Here is a 10,959-nt window from a genome sequence, read left to right as displayed (position 1 = left end):
AGTAGGGGCAGGGGGAAAGCTGACCTAAGTAACTTTAGAAGTGAGTGAAGTATGTAAGACTAAAGGCAAAAGAAATTGTACATAAGCTCTGTATTATAGTTAGTAAAGTTGTTTTCAGGTTAACAATTCTGAAACTGTCCTACATGTATGCAGGAACTCAACAATTTACATGAAGTAAATGGATGGTGGATATTGGGGATCCGGGTTGGAGTAGGAGGCTATAGATAAGCAGGAGGGAACTAAAATGATCTATGCGCTGGAGATGGAAACATCAGTCTGAACTCATGTTTAGCTTAATATAGACACAGATGGTTACATATAGAAATGTTTATAGATATGTATATATACAGAGGTTAATGTATATATGTATATTCCCTTGCTCTGTCAGCTGAGAGGCTGTAGAAGGAATGAACCCCAGCAGCAACAAGCATGCATAGTGCCCAAATCTTGGTTTCTAATACCATTCTCCAATGAAAGGAAGCAGGACTCCTTGAAGAAACGGCTGATTCTAAGACTACGGCAGGATATATACCAGATGAGCCCAGAGCATCCTGTGTTTCCAGAAAGTGAGCAAGTGCTTTAAAAAAAAATCCACAGTCACGGGGCAGAGGTATGTCAAAGCAACACAGGAGCCAATGGAAGACGCTCCCCATGGCCAAAATTGGACTAATTTGAACAAACAGAAATAAAGTATCATCATAGATTTTAATAGTGTAGGTATATATGGTAGATTATAACCCAAAGTATAAAATAAATATCCATAAATCCATACTGATATAAATAAATGATTATATAACTATATAGGGAGAAGAGACAAATCTTCCATGCAGAAGAATTCCAAATTATTTATGTAGCTACTCTGCCCTCAAGGAGGTGGAGCATATCTCTTCACTCCTCAAATGTGGATTGTGCAGTGACTTTCTTCCAAAGAGGACAGTCTGGAAAGGCAGGAGAAGAGTAACTTTACAGTGGAGAAATCTGACAGTGTTAGTTCAGCCAGGTGATCAAGGTCAATATCAACAGTGATAAATGATAAAACATGCTGATAGTACACACCTTTGATACGATGTAATGAAAATTATAACTCTTTGGTCTTCCTCTCAAAAACCTACAACCCCAGTATAATCATGAGAAAAACATCAGACAAATTCCATAAGACGGGCATCCTATAAATTGCTTGGCCATTATACTCCCAAAAGACAAGGTCATGAAAAACCAGGAAAGTATGAGAAACTGTCACAGCCAAGAGCAGCCTAAGGAGACATGATGACCAAATGTAATGTAGTATCCTGGATGGGATCCTGGAACATATAAAGGGTAAAAGTAGAAAAGACTCATATTGAAATCTGAGAAAAGTATGGACTTTAGTTAAAAATAATGTATCAAATTGTTTTATTAATTGTAACAAATGTATTATACTAATAAAAGCTGTTAATAGCATAGGAAACTGGATGTAGGGTTTATGGGACTTCTCAGCAATATCTTTGCAATTTTTCTGTCGATCTCAAACTGTTCTAAAATTTAAAATGTATTGGAAAAAAGGCAAGGTACAGATAGGAAAAAAATAATTGCAAATCATATATCTGGCAAAGGATTTGTATCCAGAATAGAAAGAACAGTTATAACAACTTAACTCTTCAAACAAGTTACCCCAATTTAGAAATGACAGAAGACTTTAATAGACATTCACCTAGAAGACATATGGATGGTTAATAAGCATATGAAAATGTGCCCTTTTTATTCATTAGCAAAATGCAAATTAAAGCCACAAAGAGATAAAACTATAGCTCACTAATATAGAAAAGATGCCTATAATCAAAAAAGCAGACAATACCAAGTGTTGACAAAGATTTGGAGAACCTGGAATTCTCACATGATGTTAATGGGGTAGCACAGTGGTGCTGCCACTTTGTAAAACACTTTGGCACTTTCTTAGAAAGTCAAATATAAACTTACCCTATGACCCACCAATTATACTCCTAGGAATCTACCAAAGAGAAATGAAAACATATGTCATACAAAAACAGACTTGTACATGAATGCTTCTATAAGTAATAGCCCCAAACTGGAAATAATCCAAATGTCCATCAACTGGTGAGTGGATAAATAAGATGTGGCTTATCCATACAGTAAAATACTATCCAAAAAAAAAAAAAAGGAATGATTTGTTGATACATACTATGACATGGATAAACCTCAAAAATAATACATTAAGTGAAAGAAGCAGACCAAAAAGACTCCATATTATATGATTCCACTGCTTATATGAATTATCCATAAAAGGCACATGAATAGAGCCATAATACAGGTCAATGGTTGCCTAGGGCTAATGATAAAAGTAGGAATTGACTGCAAAAGGTTCACAGTATTTTTTTTTTGCAATAATAAATATGTTCCAAGATTGAATTGTGGTGATGTTGGTACAACTCTGTAAATTTATTGAAAATTATTGAATCATACACTGAACGCATGAGTTGTATGGTATATAAATTATATCTCAATAAAACTTAAAAAAAAAAACTTTGGGGGCTTCCCTGGAGGCACAGTGGTTAAGAATCCGCCTGCCAATGCAGGGGACACAGGTTCAAGCCCTGGTCCAGGAAGATCCCACATGCCACGGAGCAACTAAGCCCGTGTGCCACAACTACTGAGCCTGCATGCCTAGAGCCCATGCTCCACCACAAGAGAAGCCACTGCAACAAAGAGTAGCCCCTGCTTGTCACAACTAGAGAAAGCACATGTGCAGCAACGAAGATCCAATGAAGACCCAATGCAGCCAAAAATAAAAATAAATCAATTTATTTTTAAAAAAAGAAAGAAAAATGGGACCCGAAATTGCCAAAGCAATCTTGAGAAAAAGCCAAAAAGCTGGAGGTATCACACTCCCTGGCTTCAGACTATACTACAAAGCTAGAGTAATCAAAGCAGTATGGTACTGGCCCAAAAGCAGACACATAGATCAATGAAACAAAACACAGAGTCTAGAAATAAATCCACCCACCTATAGTCAATTAATCTATGACAAAAGAGACAAAAACATACAATGGAGTAAAGACAATCTCCTCAGTAAGTGGTACTGGGAAAACTGGACAGCTACATGTAAAAGAATGAAATTAGAACATTTTCTCATACCATATACAAAAATAAGCTCAAAGTGGATTAAAGACCTAAATGTAAGAACAGAAACCATAATAATCTTAGAAGAAAACATAGGCAGAACACTCTGTGACACAAAATGTAACAATTTTTTTTTTTTTGGACCTAAGGCAAAGAAAACAAAAGCAAAAATAAACAAATGGAACTTAATTAAACTAAAAAGCTTTTGCACAGCAAAGGAAACCATTGACAAAATGAAAAGACAAGCTACTGACCAGGAGAAAATATTTGCAAATGATATGACCAATAAGGAGTTAATATCCAAGCTATTAATATATAAACAGCTCATACAAATCAATATCAAAAAAGCAAAAAACCTGATTTTAAAATGGGCTGAAGACCTGAATAGACATTTTTCCAAAGAAGATTTACAGATGGTCAACAGGCACATGAAAAAATGTTCAACATCACTAACAACAGAAAAATGCAGAACAAAACCACAATGAGATATCACCTCACACCTGTCAGAATGGCTATCATCAAAAAGTCTACAAACAACAAATTTTGGCACGGATGTGGAAAAAAGGGAACCCTAGTATACTGTTGGTGGGAATGTAAATAGATGCAGCCAATATGGAAAACAGCATGGAGTTTCCTCAAAAAACTAAATGTAGAACTACCATATGATCTAATAATTCCACTGCTGGGTATATAGTTGAGGAAAACAAAAGCACTATTTTGAAAAGTTACATGCACCCCAATGTTCATAGCAGCATTATTTATAATTGCCAAGATATGGAAGCAACCTAAGTGTCCATCAACAGTTGAATGGATAAAGAAGACGTGATATATATATATAGAGAGAGAGCGAGAGAGAGAGAGAAATATATATATAAATATTACTCAGCAACAAAAAAGAATGGAATTCTGCCATTTGCAGCAACATGGATGGACTTGGAAGGTATTATGCTTAGTGAAATAAGTCAGACAGAGAAAGACAAATACCGTACACTATCACAAAAAAATAAATAAATACAAGGAAACAGAAACAGACTCACAGATATAGAAATCAAACTAGTGGTTACCAGTGGCAAGAAGGAAGGGGGGAGAGTGGCAAGAAAGGGGTAGGGGATTAAGAGGTACAAACTACTATGTATAAAATCAATAAGCTACAAGGATATATAGTACAGCACAGGGAATATAGCCAATGTTTTATAGTAATCTTAAATGGAGTATAATCTATAAAAAGTTTGAATCACTGTTGTATACCTGAAACTAATGTAATATTGTAAATCAACTATACTTCAATTAAAAATATATAAAAAGAAATGAAAAATGGGCCATTACTATGGATCTGGAACATGCTAAATGGTAATAAAAGAATGTTATGAAAACTTTATATACATAAATTTTAAAGCTAGATTAAATGGGCAAATTTTCTTCTTAAAAAAATACTGCTTGAAGAAATAGAAAATCTGAATAGTTCTCTATGAGAGAAATTAAATCCATAAATAAAAAATTTTTCCCAAAGATAACTCCAGGCCCCAACGATTTCTCTGGCACATACCGCCGAACATTTAAGGAAAAAAAGAATGTCAGGCTTATGCACTTTTCCATATTTTAGAATAACAGACTATACTCCTCAACTTGTTAAATGAGGCCAGCATGACACTGACACGCAAACCTGGCAAGAGCAGTAGTAAAAAGGTGATGAAATAAAATTATGTTAAGGCAGGACATGAAAACTTTTAAACATAAAATTTTCTCTCTGCCCATTTGAGCCACTACCCGCCTTCCCTTTAGTGGGCATTTATCTGCATTACACATTAACTGGATCCCCATAGAAGACACAGGATTGCCTACTCAGAAAAACAAAACAAAAAGCAGTTTCCTCCAGGCACCAGCAAGGTAACTCCTTAGGAGATAACAGGAGATAACATTCCTTTCTCAATCCTCTAAGGAGTCATGATGACGCACTACTTGTCTTGGACTTTGTAAGCTGTCAGTACCTTACTTTGATGTATAACCCTGCTGTATAGCACAGGGAGCTCAGCTGGTGCTCTGTGATGACCAAGAGGGGTGGGGGGCTGTGAGGGAGGGGATATATGTATACATATAGCTGATTCACTTTGTTCTACAGCAGAAACTAACACATTGTAAAGCAATTATGCTCCTATTTAAAAAAAGCTTACAGAACTGTGCCTTGACCTCTGAGGTGGAACAGTCCTCAGAGGTTTCTGAAAGACTGTCTCCCGACTTACAATCCTCAGTTTGGCTCAAATAAAATTTTCAATTTCTTTCTTGGATTGACTATTAATTAATTTTTCATTGACAAAAGAAACTCACCGACTACTGACCACCACTCATCACCACGATAATGTTCTTAGGTGTGCACGATGCTTTCACCTCACTTAATGAACCAGAAAACAGGTTTGCAGAGTAGGGGATTTGCCTAAATCACACAGTCAGCAATCAGCTGGAGAGATACTGGAGACAGGTCTGACAGACGCAAAGCCTGGGACAGTTTCTCTCGCAGTGTTTTATTTCTCATCTCCTGCCTCCTCTGCCCTCAGGGAAGGCAGGAAGTTAGGAAGCTGAGCCTCAGAGAAATCCAGTGACTTGTCCAAGGTCACAGGACAAGTTGGTGACAGAGCAAGAGGCAGAGCTGGTGTTAGACCCAAACGGTCTACGAGGGATTCCAACTCGCCCAAGAACCGCCAAGAGTCGAGAGCCGCTGCAACACGCAAGAGGTTTATTAGGAGCCGATGCACCGGGGTTCCCTGAACCTCACGCAGGAGGCCGATGGGGAACCCCTAAAAGCGGAATCACATACTTTTTATAGGTTTATTTACTCATAGGGCGGGTATATTCTCACAATGATTGGGTAAATGTGGTGACTTTTGAATTCATTGGCTTAGGAACTTTTGTCCCACCTTCTGGCCGTTATAGTTGTCTGTTCATTGTGGCGGTTAGGGCGTATACCTGTTACGGGCAACTGGAAAATTACCTGCTGTCTGGCAAGTCGCCGTCAACTGAAAAACTCCAAGAATTGGTTTCGATAGGGAGAAGGAGTGGCGCACGATAGGGAGAAGAATTGGTTTCGATAGGGAGAAGGAGTGGCGCACGATAGGGAGAAGAATTGGTTTACGGGAACAAGTGAGGGGGTGGAAAGTCCCTAAAGGCCCCACATTCCCCCCTTTTTTTTTGGTAACTAATTTCAATCATGGAATTTCAGTTTCTTTTTGCGAGTTTTGGTATTGTTGCCTTAGCATTAAAACTTGTACCGTACTAATGCGTTCTCTAATAAAGGCTATCAGGCGATTCAGAATGCATGGTCCAAAAGTTAAGAGCAACAATAAAATAATGAGGGGCCCTAACAAGGTGGAAACTAAAGTAGTAAGCCAGGGAGATTTATCAAACCACGATTGAAACCATCCTTTTTGATTTTTCCTTTCCTGTTGTCTTTTGTCCAGGCGCTCCCTAAGTTTGTCCATAGTTTTGGTAATAGCCCCAGAATGATCAATATAAAAACAGCATTCTTCTTTTAGTGCAGCACATAGTTCGCCCTCCTTAAGGAACAGCAGATCTAATCCCCTCCTGTTTTGCATTACCACCTCTGAAAGCGAGGTGAGGGATTCTTTTAACTGAGTTATGGAACTTTCTAACGCCCGGAGGTCAACATCTACAGCTTGTCTTAAGGCATCATAATAGTGGGGTTGTTGAATGAGGGCTGTTGCACCTGTTCTTACCCCGGCTGCCATTCCTAGTCCTAGGAGTACAGCCAGGGTGAGTGTTATGGGTTTCCTCTTAAACCTTCTTCTGCCCTCATATTCATCTAGAAAGGATGAATCTGAATGATAAATGAGTCTGGGGACTAGCTGAACTAACACACAAAAATCGGTTGAAGCTTTAAGGACCTCTAAAGAAATGCAGGGGGTCAATCCTGTGTTACATGCCCACCATCCATCCGGAGGAGGGAGGAGATACCCTGAGCCCTGTGGGAGGCTTAAATTGGCACAAAGATGTCGGTGGGACGAGGGGGGCGTTCCTACACATGTACCGTTTCCTAATACTGAGGCCAGGGTCAATTTACTATTTTCTTCTTGTTTCCATCGACATTGATCTGGAGTGTTAACATTATTATAATTAGAATTATATCCTATAGCATCATAATAAGGGGGAGGAGCAGCATAGCAAAGCCAACATGATTTGGTAGCCTCCGGGTTTGTGGCATTTAAAACCTCAAAAGCCGCCTGGACCAATGAGAGCATTCGGTCCCGGGGGGTCTTGGGCTTGATTGTCATTTCTTTTGGCTCAAAAGTTTGGTTTCTTATCTCTGGTAACGCTGTGGGAGGGGCCAAAGGTAGCAAAGAGTGCCCTATCTCAGGGTTGGGGCCTATAGGAACTGGAGTAGGGGTTTCAATTTTTAGTTTGATGGTCATTAGTAATCCATCATCATATCCTTCTTTATAAAACCTGATTCCCCATGAATGGCCATTTATCCAGTTTTTTATCTTTTTTTCCTGGTTCACTAAAAGAGATCTTAAGGGGATGGCACCATTTAGTACATTCAGGCCTATAAGTTAAGGGGTTGGTTGGGTGTGTATAATTGGCTGTCACCTTAATAAAGTCCCAGCCAGAGGTGGGCTTCCAATAGGTGTCTCCTGTGGTTTCATATCCCCAGCTTTTGCAATAAAAGTTTTCAGTTCCTCCATATTTATAATTAAGGGACCTGTGGCGATGGAACCCGGGGCATATGTAGAAAGCAGGAGCTCTGAGCCCAGTCCTCCGAATCCTGTTTTTGCAACCCTTTCCGGAGGAATCAGCTCTAGTTGATAAAATTTTTGGAACATTATGTTGATCATAATAGTCTTGTAAATCCCAACCGGGAGCCCCTATGGCCAGTTTACAAACATCAGGAAAAAGGTTTGGCCACCAGGTCCATTGGGGAGCGATATTGCTAACAGACATATTACATCTCCAGTTTGGGAAATTACCTGCCAGGTTAAACGCTGGGGCAGGTGAGGACTAAAATTACTCACAGTCAGTAGGGGTAACAAAGTTAAAGTTATAAATCTGATGATCGCAGAAGCTTGAGCTTGAGCGGGTTGCTGGTCTTTTGGGCTCGCCATTCCGATGTTGCAGATGCTGGTGCGGCCTTCACGTGTGAAGCGTGGATCCACGCAGCGATGCCGTCTACCTTTATAGCCGTGGGGGTGGTGAGCAGGACGATGTATGGTCCTTTCCACCGAGGCTCTAGAGTCTGGGTTCGGTGCCGACGGACGTACACGGAATCTCCGACTTGGAAGGGATGAGCCTCTGCTGGTGTTCCTGGTCGGTAAGCCTCTGCCAGCTGGGACCACACCTCCTTTTGGACCAACTGGAGTCCCAACAGCCTAGCATATAAGTCAGTGTTATTCTGGCAGTCAGGACTTAATTTCTCCCTTAGCGTAAGAAGAGGAGGTGGGGCCCCGTATAGTATTTCAAATGGAGTAAGATGATAGCGGGAGGGGGTATTTCTAGCCCGGAACAGGGCTAAGGGAAGGAGCACCGTCCAATCTGTACCGCCAGTCTCTATGGACAATTTAGTTAGGGTCTCTTTTAGAGTTCTATTCATTTTCTCTACCTATCCTGAACTCTGGGGTCTATAGGCACAATGTAATTTCCAATCAGTGCCCAGGTATTTGGCCACACCCTGACTTACCTGGGCGACGAAGGCGGGACCATTATCTGATCCTATTACCTTTGGTGCCCCGAACCGGGGGAAAATTTCTTCTAAGATCTTTTTGGCCACCACAGTAGCTGTCTCCTTCTTCGTCGGGAAAGCTTCTACCCATCCTGAGAAGGTATCTATAAAAACTAGAAGATACCTGTTACCGTACCTTCCAGGGCGTATTTCAGTGAAGTCGACCTCCCAATAGGCTCCTGGGCGGTCTCCTCTGAGCCTTTTTCCGACCTCAAGTTTTCCTTTATGGGAGTTTACCTGTTGGCATGGAATGCACTTTCGTGCAATCTGCTCAGCTAATTTAGTTAGTCCAGGGGTATCATAACCTGTCTTGTGTAGTAGGGACACCATCTTTTTGGTTCCCAAGTGTGTCCATCTGTGAATCTGTTGTAGCATGGATTTTGCTTGTTGAGGAGGTAATGTTCCTTTAGTTATGGCTGGGGTAATTGTTCCCCTATTATTTGGTTTCCCAGGACTCTCATCTGATAGTTCTAGTATGATTTTCCGTAGAGCCACTTCTCGTGCCACCCTATCTGCCATGTTGTTGCCTCTTGTCACCGGGGTATTGTCCTTCTGGTGTCCGGGGCAATGAATGATGCTGACTTTAGTGGGGAGCATGAGGGCAGCTAGCAGTGCCACTATTTCTTCTTTGTTTTTAATTTCTTTGCCCGCCGAGGTGAGCAACCCTCTTTGTTGGTAAATGGCCCCATGGACCTGGGCGGTAGCAAATGCGTATCTACTGTCCGTATAGATGTTTACCTTTTTGTTTTCTGCTAGTTCCAATGCTCTAGTCATGGCGATTAGTTCAGCCCGTTGGGCCGATGTCCCTTGCGGTAATGTGGCTGCCCAGATGACCTCTTTCCCGTCTACCATGGCAGCTCCCGCCCGACGCTTACCTTCCTCTAGGAAACTGCTTCCGTCAGTAAACCAGGTAACGTCGGCGTTGGGGAGGGGCTGATCCATCAAGTCTGGTCTGCTACCGTGTGCTGCAGCCAGTACTCCTGACAATCATGGATGACGGTAGTGCTTTCCAGGTCAGGGTCGGGTAGCAAGGTGGCCGGGTTGAGTCCTGTGGCTGAGGTAAACTTAATACGATCTGAGTTTAACAGCAGGGCTTGGTAATGAGTCATCCTGGCATTTGTTAGCCATCTGTCGGGTGGCTGGCGAATTACACTTTCTAATGCATGGGGGGCTGTTATCATTAGGTTCTGCCCCAAAGTCAGTTTGTCAGCATCTTTGACCAAAGCGGCCACCGCGGCGATTATTTTTAAACAGGCGGGCCATCCTGCTGCCACAGGATCCAATTTCTTTGATAGGTACGCAACCGGGCGATTCCAGGGGCCCAGTTTCTGAGTTAGTACTCCCTTTGCAATACCTTTATTCTCGGCCACGTACAGATGAAAAGGCTTAGTGATCCTTCCCCCGTTCCTTTTTTTAGGGCATTCTCTTGCCCAATGACCTTTTTCTTTACAGTAGGCACATTGGTCCTTGTCTAATGGCCGCCTTCTATCCGTTGTTCGCCCTTCCTGTCTATTTCTGTCTCTACTGTTTCCTCCTCTGACTACAGTGGCCAGTATCTTACTCAAATGTCTTTCTTGCCTCTTATCTCATCTTACCTCATGAGCCTCTTGTTCCTTCTGCTTTCTTTCTTCTCTTTCTTCTTCTGTCTCCCTCTTATTATATACCTTATCTGCCTCTTTTACTAAGTCCTGAAGGGAGAAACCTTGTAGGCCATCCAGCCTTTGTAACTTCTTTCTAATATCAGGGGCCGCCTGGTCAATAAAGGCCATTGCTATGGTGGCCTTATGTTCCTCAGAGGTTGGATCATAAGGAGTGAATCGTCTAAAAGCCTCCATTAAGCGTTCTAGGAACACGGTTGGCGATTCCTGGGGCCCCTGAGTTACCTCTCTTACCTTAGCCAAATTCGTGGGGCGCCTGGCCGTTCCATGGAGACCCACCACCAGAGCCTGGCGATACATTTTCAGGTGCTCCTTACCTTCCGGGGTATTAAAGTCCCAATTCGGCCTGACGAGTGGAAACCCGGCATCAATCTCGTTAGGCAACTGGGTAGGTTGTCCATTGGCGGCTAACACATTCTTTTTAGCCTCCAGGAGAACCCGTTGCCTCTCCTCAGTTGT

The sequence above is a fragment of the Phocoena sinus genome, chromosome 2 (assembly GCF_008692025.1).
Source record: "Phocoena sinus isolate mPhoSin1 chromosome 2, mPhoSin1.pri, whole genome shotgun sequence".
Taxonomy (NCBI): domain Eukaryota; kingdom Metazoa; phylum Chordata; class Mammalia; order Artiodactyla; family Phocoenidae; genus Phocoena; species Phocoena sinus.
Note: the sequence above shows the minus strand (reverse complement) of the source record.